The following is a 17,534-nucleotide window of genomic DNA, read 5'->3' on the forward strand; positions in this document are numbered from 1 at the left end:
CACTTTAGTTGTGTACTGAACAAAGGACTGTGGGTATCTCATTATAGTTTGAGTTGGAAGTTGAACCACTATCATCTTTTTTTCACAGAATACCATTTAGTTTCTATTTCTTTTGATTGAGGTAACATTATTTCACAATACTGTATAAGTTTCAGGTATAGTTTCTTACCTCAGCACTGTATATATCACCCCACATCCACCACCAAATGTCAGGTCACCATCTACTGCCAACCAATTGGCCCCCTCTACATAGTCATTCATCCTTCCTCCCTCTCTGGTCACCACCATTCTGTTGTCAGAGTGTAAGGGCTTATTTTTGGTTTGATTTTATTACTTTATTTTTCTTTATATTCCATGAATGAGTGAAATCACATGGCAGTTGTCTTTCTCCTTCTGCTTTATTTCACTCAGCATAATCTTGTTATTTCATTTAGCATAATGGCAAGATTTCATCTCTTTATGTGTGAGTAGTATTCCATTGTGTACATATATCACAATATATATCCCATTCTTTTGTCATCAGTCACTTGGTTTGTTTCCATATCTTGGCTATTGTAAATAGTGTTGCAGTGAAAATAGAGGTGCAAATATCTTTCTGAGTTAGTATTTTCATATTCTTTGAGTAAATACCCAGAAGTGGGGTTACTAGATCCTATCATAGTTCTATTTTAAATCTTTTGCTAAACCTCCACAGAGAGTGCCCCAAGGGAGTGCAGGAGGACTCCCTGTTCTCCACATCTGCACCAGCACTTATTATTTTTTGACTTGTTGATAATATAGTAATAACTAGGTAGCGAAATTGCAGGAAGTGAAATGAGGTCAAATCTCATTGTGGTTTTGATTTGCATTTCCCTCATGACAAATAATGCAAAACATCTTTTCATGTGTCTGTTGGCCATTTATATGACTTCTTGGTGAAATGCCTATTTAGATATTTTGCCCATTAGATATTTTTGCCTATTTAGATATTTTGCCCATTTTTAAATCAGGGTGTATGTTTTTTACTGTTGTTGTTTAATGGTATGCATTGTTTATATTTTTTCAATATTAACCTCTTGCCTAATATATAATTTGCAAATACCTTCTCCCATTTTGTAAGGAGCTTTTCATTTTAATAGTAGTTTCTTTCACTGTGCAGTGCTTTTTACCTTGAGTTAGTCCCATTTGTGTATATTCTTTTTGCTTCTTTTGCTGTGGGAGACAAATCCAAAAAGACATCAGTAAGGCCAATGTCAAAGAGCTTGTCATCTATGTTTTCTTCTATGTATTTATGGTTTTTATGGTTTCAAATTTTATATTCAAATCTTCCGTCAACTTTTTTTTTTGTGGTACCCTCTTCTATGTATTTATGTATTTATAGTTTCAGATTTTATATTCAAATCTTCCATCAACTTTTTTTTTTTTTGTGGGACCCTCGCTGGTGGCCGGGGATCGAACTGGCGCTGCAGAGGCTGTGGGCAGCCTCGCAACCCAGCGCTCAACTGCTGAGCCACCAGGGGAGGCCCCTCTTCCATCAATTTTGAATTTATTAGTATATGTTATATGATTGTGGTCTAGTTTCATTCATTTGCATGTGGTTATCCAGTTTTCCCAACACCATTTATTGACGAAACTATCTTTCTCCATTGTGTGTTCCTGGCTCCTTTGTCATAAAATAGTTATCCACATTTGCGTGTTTTTTAAAAGATTTGTTTTATTTATTTTATTTATTTATAAAAGATTAATTTATTTATTTATACACACACTGGGTACAGTCAGAAGCACGGGAGGGTGAGAGAATTCACCAGAGCCAGAGCAGGGAACAGAACAGGCAGACTGATGAAATACACTGCTGAGGGGAGCAGCAGGCATGGCGGGAGAGGTCTGTCGCACCATGTGGGACCCTCGCTGGTGGCCGGAGATCGAACCGGTGCTGCAGAGGCTGTGGGCAGCTTCGCAGCCCAGTGCTCAACTGCTGCGCCACCAGGGGAGGCCCTATTTTATTTATTTATGCATACAAGAGCTGGGGTATAGGCCAGAGATGCGGGTGGGTGAGAAGGTTCACCAGAGACAGAGTGGGGAGCAGAACAGGCAGGTGTACTGAAATACACAGCTGAGGGGAGAGGTGTGTGAAACAGGAGAGGTCTGTCTTGCCATGTGGGTCATCTCCCTGCCCAGGGATTGAACTCGTGCTGCAAATAGCTTCATAGTGCTGAGACTTAACCCCTTGCACCACCAGGGAAGCCCCCATATGTGTATGGTTTTATTTCTGGGCTCTTTATTCTCTTCCATTATCTGTGTGCCTGTTTTTCCCCAGTATCATACTGTCTTTGATTGCTATAGCTTTGTAGTATAGTTTGAAGTAAGGGAACATGATCTCCATTTTTGTTCTTTTTTCTCAGGATTGTTTTGGCTATTTGAGGCCTTTTGTTGTTCTATACATATTTTAGAATTTTTGTTCTATTTTTGTGAAGAACTATTGAGCTCTTAATAGGAATTATTTTGAATCTATACACTGCTTTAGATAGAATGGCCATTTTAGCAATATTGATTCTTGTTATATATAAATGCAGAATGTCTTTTCATTTCCTTGTATCTTCTGTTTCTTTCAGCAGTGTCATAATTTTCAGTGTGTAGGTCCTTCAGATCTTTGGTTAAATTTATTCCTAAGTATTAAATTCTCTTTGCTGCAACAAAAATAGTATTGTTTTCCATTCTTCTAGTTCATTGTTTGCATATATATACACAACAGATATCTATATATTGATTTTATAGCCTGAGGCTTTACTGTATTCATTTATTATTTGTAACAGGTTTTTCTTGTGGAGCTTTGGGGATTTTCTATATTTAATAATTTGCCTATTGTGACAGTTTCACTTCTTACTTTCCAATCTGGACACCTTTTATTTCTTTTTCTTGCCTAATCACTCTGTTCAGGACTTCTAAAACTATTAAATAATAATTGTGAGCGTGCGCATTATTGTCTTGTTCCTGATCTCAAGGGAAATGTCTTCAATTTTTTTCCCACTGAGTATATTAGCTAAGACATTGTTTTATATGACCTTTTTTACTTTTAGTCCTCATCTTTCTGTACTCATTTTATTGAGACTTTCTATTATAAATGGATGCTGAATTTTATTAAATTCTTTTTTCTGTATTAAGGTGATTATATGATTTTATCCTTCTTTTTGTTGATTTGATGTTATAGCTAATATGTCTAGGCTGCCCATGTTGGTACTCACTGGTCCAGAAGCAGGGTGTGCAATGCCATCAGCAGTCCTCAGTGTCATGCGAGTAGCTAACTGCTGAGATGTGGCCTCAGGTAGGTGACTAGTTTGCAGGAGGTTCTGTGGGGGAGCTGGGCTGCAGGCAGTGTCACCTGCAGTACCTGCCCCTAGGGCCATGTGATTGGGGCCTTTGGGTGTGGCTCAGGCAAGAAGTAGGACTTGAAATTGCAGTGGGTCTTGTGGGAATGGCTGAGACCACTCAACCAATGGCCTTGCTATGGGTGTACAGGACTGGGGCTGTCAAGCTGTGGATTTTAAGACCACTGGAAGCCTCCAAGCTGATAGTGGGCATGGATCTTGCAGAAAGCAGAACAGATACACTGGCTGGCAGGGGCCTGGCAGGCCTTGTACTGTCAAGGGAGCGCAACAGGTAGCAGGGTCCATTTACTACCTCGTCATGTTTTGGGAGGTCCTTGGAGTGTTTACTAGTAGATTAGTGGTGATAAACAGGAGCTGGGGGTGGACCCTTTTGATAATTGTCTCTTGGTCACCAACTATTTTGGCTTCTTCCGAGAGTGAATGGACTTTCATCAGGGATTCCCTCCCAGGGTCCTGTACTATGGAGGATGGATTCCAAGATAGCACCACCACAGAACACTATTTTTATTTGAAAGACCAATTGACAAACTATGTTGATTCAAACTTGGGCACTTGGTATTTTCTCAAAAATAAACACAATGAGTCTAAGACCTCCAAGGGGAGATATGGTAGTGTTACTGACAATGATAAAATTCAGACTTTCACGTCAAAATTAGAATTTAAAAAATTCATATCCATCTCTGTGAGTTTCAATACATCAGCATTTTTCTGATGAGATCAGTATTGTAATTAATAAATGTGATTTTTAGTACTGCATAATGATATACATAACTCAATGAACCAGCATTTCCCAAATGCCCAATGCATGAAATCACAAAATCACACATGGCTAAAAGTTTCATCAAAGTACAAGACGTGTTGATGAATTTTAATATAACAAACTACAAAAACTTTAGTGATGAGAGTTTCAGATTTCACATTGAAAAACCTTATAAGAAACTACCATTTGTCGAGCCTTGGTGCAAGTATCAAAGAAAAATGTCCACAGTACCTGAAAAGGCTGTTTAAAAAAAACTCTTCACTTTTCCAACTATCTACCTGTGTGAAGCTGGATTTTTTAGATATACTTCAATCAAAACTATTTCACAAGAAAGTGAATGCAAAAGAAAATTTGAGAATCCAGCTGTTTTCTATTAAGTCAGACATTAAAGAGATATGTACACATGTAAAAATGATGTCACTCTTCTCACTAAATGTTTGTGTTGCAAAATATAATTTTAATTTTAAAAAATTTCTAATATGGTAAATAACAAAAGCTATTTTGGGATCATCAAGAGTAGAAAGGGATCCCAAGACCAAAATATTTGAAAGTTGCTGAAATCATTTCTCTCTCAAATCAATGTAACTCTGTATCAGTCATGAAGGCCATGGAAACACCCTGGATGTTTGCTAATCACATGACTATAATTCTCCTTCTGACTGGAATGCCATGAGTCTCTTTTAGGAAAGCTTAGAAGTATAGGAGATACATTAGAAATCATAGCACAAGGAAAATACTTCATTTTTTATTACAAAATGATACATGATAAAGACAGCCATTGTTGCAAAATATTGAAGATCACATATATGTTTGCATTGTTGTTAGTTTTTGAACCTCAGAGGCACAGTCAACAGGTTGATAGAAAATTGTAGTCTTAGCTCCTCAGTGAGTTGTCATCATAGGTCTATTAATATATTGCTGGGGCAATAGCAATATCATAAACATCATCACCATTTATAGCGATAAAGTAAGAATATATTTGACTCATCTTTTTCCTTTTTTTTTTTTGAAATATAATTGGAAACCTTTCATTCATTTTGTGCCAGAATAATATTCCACAGTGTAAATGTGTGGCTAATAACATTTTGGTCAAAGACAAACTGGATATACAATGGTGGTCCCAACGGGCGGTACCATATAGGGCGGTGTGTAGTCAGCGCTACCAGGTATCTTTGTGCAATTGCACTCTATGATATTCACAATGTCAAAATTGCCTAATGACACATGTCTCAGATATCTTTCCACATTAAAGACTGCATACCACATTTTCCTTATCCACTCATCTATTGATGAACACTGGTTGTTTCTATATCTTAGCTATTGTAAATAATGTTGTAATGAACTTGGGAGTGCATGTGCCTTTGGCAGTTAATGATTTCAATTTCTTCCACTAAATATCCAGAAGAAGCTGACTACTGGATCATTTAGTAGTTCCATTTTTAATTTTCGGAGGAACCTCCATGTTCTTTCCCACAGTGGCTGCACCAATTTACATTCTCATCAACAGTGCACGGAGGATCACTTTTCTACACATCCTTACCAACACTTGTTATTACTTGTCTTTGATCATATTTGTTCCAATGGGTGTGAGGTGATACCTCTTTTGGTTTTTATTTTCATTCCCTGATGATCAGTGATGTCCAGCACCTTTCCCTGTACTTGTTGGCCATATATATGTCTTCCTGGTGAAATGTATATTCAAATCTTCCACCCATTTTTAATTAGATTGTTTGTTTTGATGTTGTGTTGTATGAGCTTCTTAAAAATGTATTTTCTGGGGGGCCTCCCTTAGGGTGTGGGGGTTAAGTCTTAGTGCTGTCAAGCTATCACCAGCCACTGCAACAGGAGTTGGACCTCTGTCAGGGAGCTAACCCACATGGCGCAGCAGACTCCTCCTTGTCTCGCGTGCTGCCCCCCTCAGCAGTGTATTTCAGTAGATCTGCCAGTTATGCTCCCAACTCTGTCCCTGGAGAATTCTCTTACTCCCTGCACCTCTGCCCTATACCCCAGCTCTTGTATGCAAAATAAATAAAAATAAATCTTTTTAAAAATGCATTTTGGATATTAACCCTTTATCAGATATTTGACTTGCAAATATTTACTACCATTCAATAAGTTGTATTTTAATTTTCTTGACAGTTTGCTTTGCTTTGCTTTTTAGTTTGATATACTTTCTAGTTTGATATAGTTAAATATACTTGCTTATTTTTGCTTTCAATGCTGCTTTCCATGTTGCTTTCGGTGTCAGATGGTCCATCTTTTTCTGTTCTTTTTAAAAAATGTGGGGGCCTGCAGCAATTCATATTTCTGTATGAACTCTAACCAAAAGTGTGACTCTGACACAAATTTTACTTTAGAGAAAAAGTGGAATTAAAACTCACTCCATTGGGGTTTTAGCTGAATGCTGCTTGTTGTTACTTGCTCTTTAGTGACACTGCTATCAAAATTAATTTGAATAGAACGGCCATAGTTGTATTTTTGTAGATAATCAGTGCAAATAAAAAAAATATGATACTTCCTTTTTATAGACTACCATTAGTTTACATCCTTCTTAGTGTTTTGGAAGTCTAGGATTTCACCCCCAAGCATAGTGCACCCACCACAGAAACACCCATAGTCCTCCACCACTGCCCACTGTGATCTCTCCCCACCCTGTTCTTGCCCCTCTCCCCTTGGATGCCTCAGTTCTATGGTCAGTTTTCAAGGGTACGTTTAAAGTTTGTCTTTGTCAGTCCTTTTGTTTGGTTTCTCTATATTACACACATAAGTGAAACCAGCCAGTATTTTGTCTTTCTCTGGCTCATTTCACTCAGCATAATCCCTTCCAGCTCCATCCTTGTTGCATGAGTTTATTCCTTTGATTGCTGAGTAGTATTCCAGTGGGTATATATACTACATTTCCTTGATCAGCTCATCTGCTTTGGGGCACATAGGTTGTTTCCATAATGTGGCTACTGTGAATAGTACTGCAATAAAAATGGGAGTGTAGCTTTTCCTTTAAAACAAGTATTTTGTGGTCTTTGGATAGATACTAGTACTTTCGGTTGTCAGAAATTGATATATTGTGTGACCAGATTATCTTAAAAGCTAAATTATGAAGTGTTACAGAGTGTGTAAAATTATTTTTTAAAGATTTATTTGTTTGTGCCTACGAGAACTGGGGTACAGGCCAGAGGTGTGGGGAGGGGGGGTCAAAGAATCACCAGAGACAGAGTGGGGAACAGAACAGACGGATCCACTGAAATACACTGCTGAGGGGAGCAGCGAGCAAGACAGGAGAGGTCTGCTGCACTATGTGGGTAACTCCCTGGCTGGGGATCGAACTCGTGCTTCAGTAGTTGCAGATAGCCTCATTGTGCTGCATCTTAACCCCTTGTACCACCAGGGAGGCCCAAGAGTGTGTAAAATTAAAGAACTGTTGGTTTCAAAGACAGAGTGACACAGGTGGTTGAAGAGATCTCTTTACTACTTCAGTGTAATCAAAATATTAAACATCTCCCTTTTTTCTTTCCTTCCTTCTTTCTTTTTTCTTCCTTCATAAATCTATCCTATGTGCTAACCATTATGCCAAATTGCTGAGTATATCAAATAAAGACATGAATCCTTTAAAGGAGAGACAGAATTATTAAAGAAACACAGGGAAATGATTTAAATGTAAAGTTTGTACCAAGTATAGCTGTAGCACAGCAAGGGAAAAGAGATTGCACATATCGTCTTATTCTTGAAAGCCTTTGCTAATCTAGATTTCTGTAGCTTACTATAAAATATCACCTGCCAGACAAAACAGAAAAAAGGGAACAAATTATAAGACTTAAGTATTCGATAATTTATAATGGCTACATTGCTTAGACAAACTTCAATTCATTTTGGCAACATGATGAGATCAATGGTCTCAAAGTAGAAGGAAAAGCGTACAGCACCAAGTCTGAAAAGACCACACAATTATAACTCTTTAAAAGCAAGTGCTAGTTATTATAATTTTATATCGTCAGTAGGGAAAATTCTTATTTACTTCAGATTTTAACAACATGCTCACCTTAGATTTCTTATCTCTAAGCTAAACAGGTCATCCTAATTTCATACAAAGCCACAAAACATTATTTCTCAAAACCCTTATCTAATTAATTGCTTATTTACTTGGCTTTCTCCTCATTAGAATGTGAGCTTCTTCTAGGACAAAGATTATTTCCCACTTATCTTTCTATCTAGTGCCTAAGCACAATTCCTGGCACACAGCAGACAATAAATGCTTGTTAAATGAAAAATGTAAATGCAGACCTTTAGGGCCCGACCAGTTCTCAACATTCAAGTTTTTTAATGCCCATCATTTGCATCTTTTTTCTTACCCACGCTCTACAAAAAAAAAAAAAAAAAAATGAGGAAAGAGAATTTCCAAACAGCCTAATATAGAGTGTATTGGTATTTCAACAATCAAAGCTGCAAAACTTACCAAGGAACTTTAATTTTCAAAATAAAAGAATTGTATATTTCTGAAAATATTTACTGGATATCCGTGAGATACCGTAACAAATAGAAAAATACAGGCATGGTCCTAAACTTCACTTAAAATGATTGTATAATCATTATAATTTTTATTTTTATCTTCACTTTTGCTATACTTGCTGTGAATGGCTTGGAACATGCAAAATATGCTAAGCAAGAAACACAGCTGTACCTGAAGAGTTAGCAGTTGAAAGGCACAAAGAGGTACAATGGATTTAAAAGCCTCTTGAAGAACAGCCTTTTGCTGCATAGATGCCAGGAAAGACAGTATGTGGCAGGAAAAGAGTTGGGGAAACTGCTTTAAAAACCTATTAACTAGGAATGTGAAAAAGCAGGGAACAATCGGGAAAGGAGGGAGATGCTCACTGTTTAAAAGGCTTTTAAATGTGACCATATTTTTGTTGGCTTTTTGCCTGCAACATAAAATGAGGATGGTGTACTGAATGGCTAGCTGGCTGCTGAAGGTGGAATGAATGGAAGCTAGGCTAGGAAGTCAAGGCTGCATTTTAAGATGCCACTCTGGACCATATGTGGCTGTTGAGACAACTCTCAGCAATGATTTGGTGAAGCAAACATGAAATTCAGTTCAGCTTGCTCAATCCCCCTTTCATTCTTATGGTTTTCTTTATCACAAACATTTTGCCTCTGAATTCTTTGCTGCAGATATTAAGGAGTTAATAATTTAGCCAGCCGACAGGCAGGAATAGAGAAAAGCCACAGAACTTAGAATTGAACAGCTGACAGCAGATTTTGCAGGTGCGAGATGGGAATCAGCTCTGCATTTTCTGTGTAGCACAATTTTCTCTGTCTGGGTTATGGCCTGATTTTCTGGCCCCTTCAGGACAAGCTGAGTTATAAGGGTGAGAATTCCAGAGGGTCTTGCTCTATGATCTTATGAACACTAATCTTCTTTAAAAAGGAAGCAATCTCCTATGTTTAGACAGATAATATTACATATTGGCGGTGGTCTTCTAAGATTTTAGTTCCGTGTTAGGAAAGAAAAACACTCTAGATGCCATGCTACTTAAAGAAAAATGGTGAATTAAATGGTACAGACAATGAATCAGCCTCCTGCAAATGGGTGTGTGTGTGTCAGAGAGAGAGAGAGAGAGAAAGAGAGAGCGCATCACCACTAGTATTGAATGTATAAGTACAACAGTAGATAGTAAGGTCATAAAAGAGTAGAGAGAGAAGAGAAATTGACTACATTAAAACAAATTTCTAATAAACTAGTTTATCATATTCTTGTAACCACTCCATTTGCTAGTTATAGACATTCAAGGCTAAACTCCAGGTAGTCACAGTTCTTCTTTAAATCTTTTTGACTTATGGTGGTAAAATATGAATTATATAAAACTGAAAAATATTCAGTATGATCCCTTGATTAACAAAAAAATTCCAGTGTTTCTTCTGTGAGGGGCTTTAGGTTGCCTGTAAGAGTGATAGTGACTGATTGGATTGATAATGGGAAAAATAATTTGAGTTTTCTTTATGCTGGTGAATATGGCCTATATTTTCAAACCCTTCAGCAAAAACACCACTATGATATATGTATTGAGAGTGAAAATAGAAAAACTCAGAGATCTGGGACTTTTCTTCTAGACTGCAGGAAGAACAAATAAATGCCTTCAGTTAGCAACAGTCAAAATGGAAGCTAGTGCCTTCTATTAAATCCTATGTTGGATCTTCTCTTTCTCTAAGGCCTACTTTAAGTCCCTAAAATCCTGTGCTTCCAATTTCACCTTCTATAACTGAAGATCCTGTAATTTAGATCATAAAGATTAGCTACTTTCAGAAACACTGGCCTTAGAACAGTTTAACTACAGTGCTCTGAAAGAGTCTCCTGAAAATCCAAAAACATCTTCTCAGACTCTTTGTGGGGGCTTATAATCCCACCATTAGAAATGTTAATTTTAAAAGTAAGTTTTTGTCCCTTAGGTGCCAGGAAAGGGCACAGAAGCTCTGTACCTTTCCCCATACCACGCCCTGTGCTGTCTGGTTGTTGATTCAAATCCTTTAGCATCCTTTGTAATAAACCGGTGATCTTGAGAGAGAGAAAAAAGTCTTTGTCCCTTAGTCACAAATTCAATTAACATGATAAAGTTAAATAAGCATAAAAATTTAAAAAATACCTTTATTACAAATTGTTAAGTATTGTGGGGCCAAAGATCCAAAAGGAATATAGAAAACTTAAGTCATTTATATAGATTTAAGTCATTTATGATGGCAGAGTGGTGTTATGATAGATTACATTTGCCTTTTAAAGTGCTTACAGTAATATCAGTAATGAAAAAAAATAATGTCACTCTTAAAGGATCTAATTCTGCTTGACCACTGTATCTCTGTAGCTATTGAAACCTAGAAAATAGGTATGATGATTTTAAAATAAAAGGTGTTTTCAGTGATTTATAACTAGATTTAGAGAAAAGCATAAAACTTAACAAATAATCTTTTATAAGTTAAAGGGTGTTTTCTATGTGGAAGACAATGTGTTGGGTGATACAGAAAATACAAAAATTAATAAGATCTGTGCACACACCCTCCCCAAAGAATGTCTGACTTAAAGCTAGTGACTATGAAGAAAGACTGTTATTATCAGTCATTGGTACATGATGATGAGTCCATTTATTAGTCATTTGTTTCAGAGTCTGAAAAGCAAAAGAATGGGGGCAAACCTGGGGCACCATGTAGGAAGGTCAGCCTGGATTAAGATGCTTAACGAAGGAAGATGAGGGCAGTGGTCACAAGCAGGAAAAGGCTGTAGCACAAAAGAAGGAAGCTGAGAGGTGCTGTCTGCCAACTCTCTGTTTCAGAGGATTGGGCAGAGCTAGCTCAAACTTCCAGTAAATAACTTTCAACATATTAATGAACCCCAACAAAAATATTACCCTAACAATCAAGAAGTGCCAGGTAATGAAGGAGGGATATTATAAAACAAATATGTTTTCATGTCCATAATATTAACTCTGAAAGGGTATTCCTTCTAAGACACCACTGTAGTGAAGATAATTTTCATTGCGATCATTTTTAAAGCTCACCTAAATATCTCATGTCACAGATATTCAATCTCTTCCAAATGTTTAAAATCAGATGGAAGAGTAATGCCCTGAAGAAACTGATTTCATTATTAAAAGTAAAATATTTTTCAAGTTTTCGATAAAAGGGCTACTTTTTCCCTCTTCCTTCCCCTCTTTTTTGGATGTCAAACGACATTGATTTTTCCTCACTGGTAAAGAAATGTGGCATTGAGAAATACCAGATGACGTCTCTTTAACAGACATCAAAATGATATTGCTAAGCTACTGTTTTTTAATGTCTTGCTTATCATGACATAGTTCTTACAGCTGATCACACTCTTTTTAGGAAGCACTAACAATGATAGGACCTAAATTTTCATTAGGTCCCGTATACTCCATTGGGTAATCAAGATCCCTTTCTGCTCTTCCCCCAGCCTCACGGAGCCTTATTCTCTGTCCATACAGAACATGGTTGTTTTTGTTTTTTTTTGTTAGTTCCTTTCTGTCATTTTTAATTTTTTTCTTTTCAATCATGTTTTGTCCTTTTATATCCATATTTACTTCCTCCATCTCTTTCTCTCATTTGACCTGTTTTAGTCCTTTAGATTATGAACACTGAAATTCATGATTCATTTTTTTACTGTACTGTCTCCCATTAATAAAAATTTTCCTCCTACACAAGACTGTTTGAGAAAGCAAAATTTTAAACATCCACAACTATTGTCCCGAGACTCACTTCATTTGGTTCAGCTTCACATGTGTTAAATATGTTCAAGAATATGATTCCCTCCTATTCTTATTTAGTATTTTCTGTGAGTCTTCTTTATTATACCTCTTTATTGCAAGGTGGAAACTTTAGCGATTTGTGATCTAGTCTGAACTGTACATGGGGCAGTGATAATGACCTTCTGACCCTACAGATCTTCCTGGCTGTGGGTAGAATTGATAGCACTTTTTCAATTTCTCCCTTGTCTTTGCGTGAACATACTGGAATTACAACCTCTGACAAAGGTAACATCCCTTTTGTAGTGGAAACAAAAGGAGTGTGTAATGAATTGGTTAAGATTACATTGCATGTTTAGATGATGAAATCCAACTGCAGCTCAATTCCTTTATTTTCTCTAGCTGGGCCTGGTCTGTCAATAAGACATTATTGACTGGCATCTTCCCCAGAACAGGTGCTTTGGACTGTAGTCTTGTTGCTTAGACTGAAAAACACTATAGTGTAGGTCAAGGGAATCAGATATGAGACAATAATGCCCAGTATCATGGGCTGAGTGCATAACAGATGCTACATAACAAGGTAGCCCTGGAAAGAATGAACATCCCTTGGATTTACATGACATGCTAACCCTTTGTAAATTTACTTTAGTGTCTAAAAGGGAAGGATATGAATTACAGTTTTATATGCCATTTCTCTGCAAAATTCTAGAGCTGAAAGGAGAGGGGAGAGGGAAGAAAAATAATTTTTTTAAATAATTTATCATTATAGATTTTGCTGACATTATAAAATGAATTTTAAAGCTTTATGTATATGGAATCAATGACTGCCACAGTTGTGTGGTATTAACAAATTTTATCTCTTTACCACAAAACATATCACCTTTGGTTGTGCTGAATGACAAACTATTAGCCTCTTTCTACCTTTCCTCTTATCCTACTTGTATTTTGCCTTTACTTTTCAGAAAAAATCACTTAAAATTTTTGCTTTTCAAATGACATAATACTGATATTGACTGCAGAAAATATTTAAAATGTGTGTTTTTCAAACAATGATCAAATCATTTATTCATCTTCTGGAGAAAAATTATTATATTCATCTCAATTATTTTTGCCAAAGACTGTAACACTAATTTTACTCTTTCTAAAAATTAAAATAGCAAACAGTTTATATAAGGTGTTGATAATTACCTATATTATTGTACCACTGTGACAGATGTTGGCAAAAAAAAGCCTAAAATGCCTACAGCTGTGCTCTCCATGACATCTAGTTTATACTCAGACAGAAGGCTAACAGATGTTCTGAACTGTCACTTTGCCTAAATGTTTTTAAAGTCTAAGGACCTGCTTTATAATTCACCAGGGTCTGGTTTGGTTTCACAGAGGTCCTCAGAATTCCCATCTGTGACAATTAATGTTGAAGACGTTGATAAATCAACCCTTGTGTTCTCCCTCTTTAACAAACAGGCACCAGTTTATATATGTGGATTGTGGATTGTAAAAGCTGTTTATATGAATATATGTATATATACTAGTTGTGAAATTCTCTCTTAAACACAGATAGAAATGGGCTACCAGAACTCCTGAAGGCTGGTTTTGAGCTGGGAAAAAGCCAGGAAATCCCCCATTCTTTTCTTTTCGCTAAATTTTATGCACCTGGAAGTAAAATGTTAACACTGTCCAATGATAGTTGTATCTTTTCCAAATAATAAAAAAAAGTGTTTTGTTATTTTCATTTAGCATCTTAATAACTCTGCTGATAACAATAACTACTAATTGTGTGGCCTGATAGGCTAATGAAAGAACAAAATACATGGTATTCACAAAGCATACAGCACATCTTCTCCGGCTTGACACCCTAATACTTCCTCTTCCCAAACATACCTTCAGATCCTTCATACAGAATTACTGCCCCGTGCAAAGACCATCAATGCCTTATTTGCTGTTGCTCTTAATTTTAACAAGCTGGATTCCTGTAGAACACTTGCTTAATAGTTTAAACATTCTGTTAACAATCAGGTGTTTGGCCTATCCTGTTTCTCCTCCATTCTGTATAGAAATATAACTCCAAATAGTACATTTTTCTGGGTTTGTTTCTAAATTAGTCCCCACACTTAATTATGAGGATGAGAGGGGTGCCTTATTCCTCTTTGTTATAGGCTAAGCTCTCAGTAATCCCAAACAAAAGAGCCAGTTCTGGAAGATATAGGATTTGCTAGCAGGATTATGGTCTCATAGATAATGATGTGCAGTCAGCAGAAGCGAAGCTTTATTTTAATTCAAATAAGCTAGTAAACAAACCACTGACAAGTCTGCTGGTGAGAGTAACTGGCTGCTGTTGCCACATTGGCAGCTAAATTATAGAAAATCTATTATACCCTGTTCACCATATGTTTAATTTAATACAAGATACAAATTAAACTATCCACAGTGCCTATTAAAATAACAATACTTTTTTATATTTGAATGTCTTAAATAATTTCTACTGACCTTTTAAAGGGTGGTTTTGATATAGGTGATTATCTAGAGGGGAGAGGTAGTTAATAGAAGGCAAAAAAATTTAATTGCCTTTCTGAGAAAATAAAAATATAAATGTTCACTGGTTTGCAGTTGTTAATGAGGTTAATTAGCAGTCATGTGTTCTGTTATTACTATATTCCCCTCCCACCCTTTTGGTTTCTAAGGCAGGGGTTTTAAATGTGATACTTAGTTTGACCTATGTGAGTCTGTCCTCATGAAACCATTACCTGGATCAAGCCAGCCTATGGATAACCTTAAACTTGATGCCAATTGAGAACTATATTCAAAAAATATTGGTCCCTCTTTTGTATGACACAGGAAAAAGACACAGTTTTATATCCCTGCCTCAACTCAATCTTTCCATAGCCAAAAAACAAAAACAAACAAAAAAAACCCTAAGACAGAATTAGGAAGTTCCTTTCCAGAGAACTGAAAGAGAAAAAAAGACAAGACCACACACTGTTCACAACCAATTTCCTCCTATACCCACAACAGTCAGTAACCAATTATGCTTGCTTGAGTCCATTTGGACTCAGCTACCACATTCTAAATACCAGGCTAGGTTTTAGAATTATAGAGCTAGATCTAAAATTCAAATCTCCTATTTCCCAGCTGTATAACTACAGATATTTAATCCAGCTAGTTATTTCTTTACCTTGTTTAAACCATGGGTTAATTCCAATTTTATAGGATAATCATGAGAATTAAGTAAGAGAATGTATCTGGTACATAATAGATGCTCATTAAAAGTTAGATTTTCTCTTTTACTCTCAAATAGAATATTGACCTTTTTTCACAGGTGAAGGGAAAATGTTAGGCAAAATGAAGGGGGGGTGGAAATAGAAATTCATTCTAGAATCATTTTCACTGGATCATTAACTCCATCCACAGGCAAAATCCTAAATGGCTAGCTCCTTTTCTCCCAAAATTCACCACAGAATTTACTCTCTTTAAAAAAAATGTATCAGTAAAACACCCAAACCAGCTACCTATCTTTGGCCCCCTGAAAAAGAGAACAAAGAATAATCATCACATTATGGAATAACTTTTCAAACTTTCATGCACATACAGCTTTTGCACTGTGTCTGCAAGTATGTTCATGGAGCTGTACTATGTGGATTTTGGTTCAAATACAAACTTACCAAATTGAACTGCATAGCTACCATTACAATATCACACAAGAATTATTAATATATTTGGAAAATGTATTCAGTTTAGAGTACTTTTAAAATCTAGCAGAGGACCATGCAAGTTAATTTATTTTAGATTTGTGCAAGAGCAATTTTGGGAACACGGTACTTACTGGTAAGGATATTCCATAGGGACATGAGACAAATATTATGTGGTCCAGTCTCCCCACTCCACTATCCTGTTACTCAGAGGTTGAGATACTAGAGATATTGTCACTTCATGAAACTCTGAAATACTGATAAATTAAGAATTGGAATCAAAGGGTCACAAAATGTGTGGCAGATTTTAAATGTTCAAAAAATTTTAACTATTACTTTAACATATAAACTCAAAACATGATAGCATGTATAATTTCATTTTAGATATAACTAGAAAAAGTAAAGAAGGCCATTGATGAATGCTTCTTATAGGCCTCGCCACTACCAACAACTTTCCCCTTGGTTTTAAAAGCACACCCTTCTCTCTGTCATCAGACATAGCATAAGACAAGGGCTAATGGAACCTCCGAGAGTTCCAGAAATTTGAACACGTCGGGAAAGTAAGACCATGCCAAGTATTTGGACACTACCAAAGCAGACGGCCTTTAAGCTTGCACTCACACGCTCACCGCCTCTGCTTTCCAACTAGAGTCTCACTTACCTGATGGAGTCCCACTGACCTGAGGGTCAACCTTCTCTGGGAGGGCTAGCCCGGCCTCACGCCCCTGCCTTCCAGCCCTGACGTTTCGCCTTGGCACGGCCCTCCGGGCGCACGCACGGCCTCCCAACGCCCCCAGGGCTGTGAGTTCCACGCGCGGGTCACTAGAGAACAAATAAAACGGGCCACACCGTGCCCGTGGGAGAATCGAGCGGTTCCAAAGTCACTTCGACTTGGGAGTCTCTAGTCTGGGAGAACTTTCCCGCCCGTCCGCCAGCGCGTGGAGCAGCCCCGGGGCGGGGCACCGGCGCGCGGGGAAGGGTGGCCGGGCCGCGCCGTCCACGACGGCCTCGCGGGGGCTGCGAACCGAGGCGTGCCGGGCCGCGCGAGCCCAGAGCGCGAGAAAGTGGGCGGCGGTGCAGCCACTCCCAGGTTGGGGGGAGGGAGACGAAGTGGGGGGGACCCCAGCTGGGCCGGCGGGTCTCGGCTTTCCAGCGCCAACGACCTCGAAGGAGCTGACCCTCCCGCAGGGCCAGAAAACCCGAAGGCCGCGGGGCCAGAGAGGACTTACTCTGCCTCGCCCCAGTTGCCCTCGGGTTGCCACTGACCACGGAGAGGATACAAGGCTGAGACTGACTAGAACTTTATTCTAGACGCTTTGAAAATGGGGTTTTCCATTCGCCCCCGCGCGCGCGCGCGCGCGCGCTCGGGGGCGAGTTTGGAATCTCCAGACTTTGGACTCGAACCCCGTCCTCCCCGGGCCGCGCCGGGCACCGGCGTCCGCCTGGCCGCGCTCCCCCGCGCGCTGGAGGGGGTGTCAAG

The sequence above is a fragment of the Talpa occidentalis genome, unplaced genomic scaffold (assembly GCF_014898055.3).
Source record: "Talpa occidentalis isolate TD23 unplaced genomic scaffold, MPIMG_talOcc4v2.1 talOcc4.4, whole genome shotgun sequence".
Classification (NCBI taxonomy): domain Eukaryota; kingdom Metazoa; phylum Chordata; class Mammalia; order Eulipotyphla; family Talpidae; genus Talpa; species Talpa occidentalis.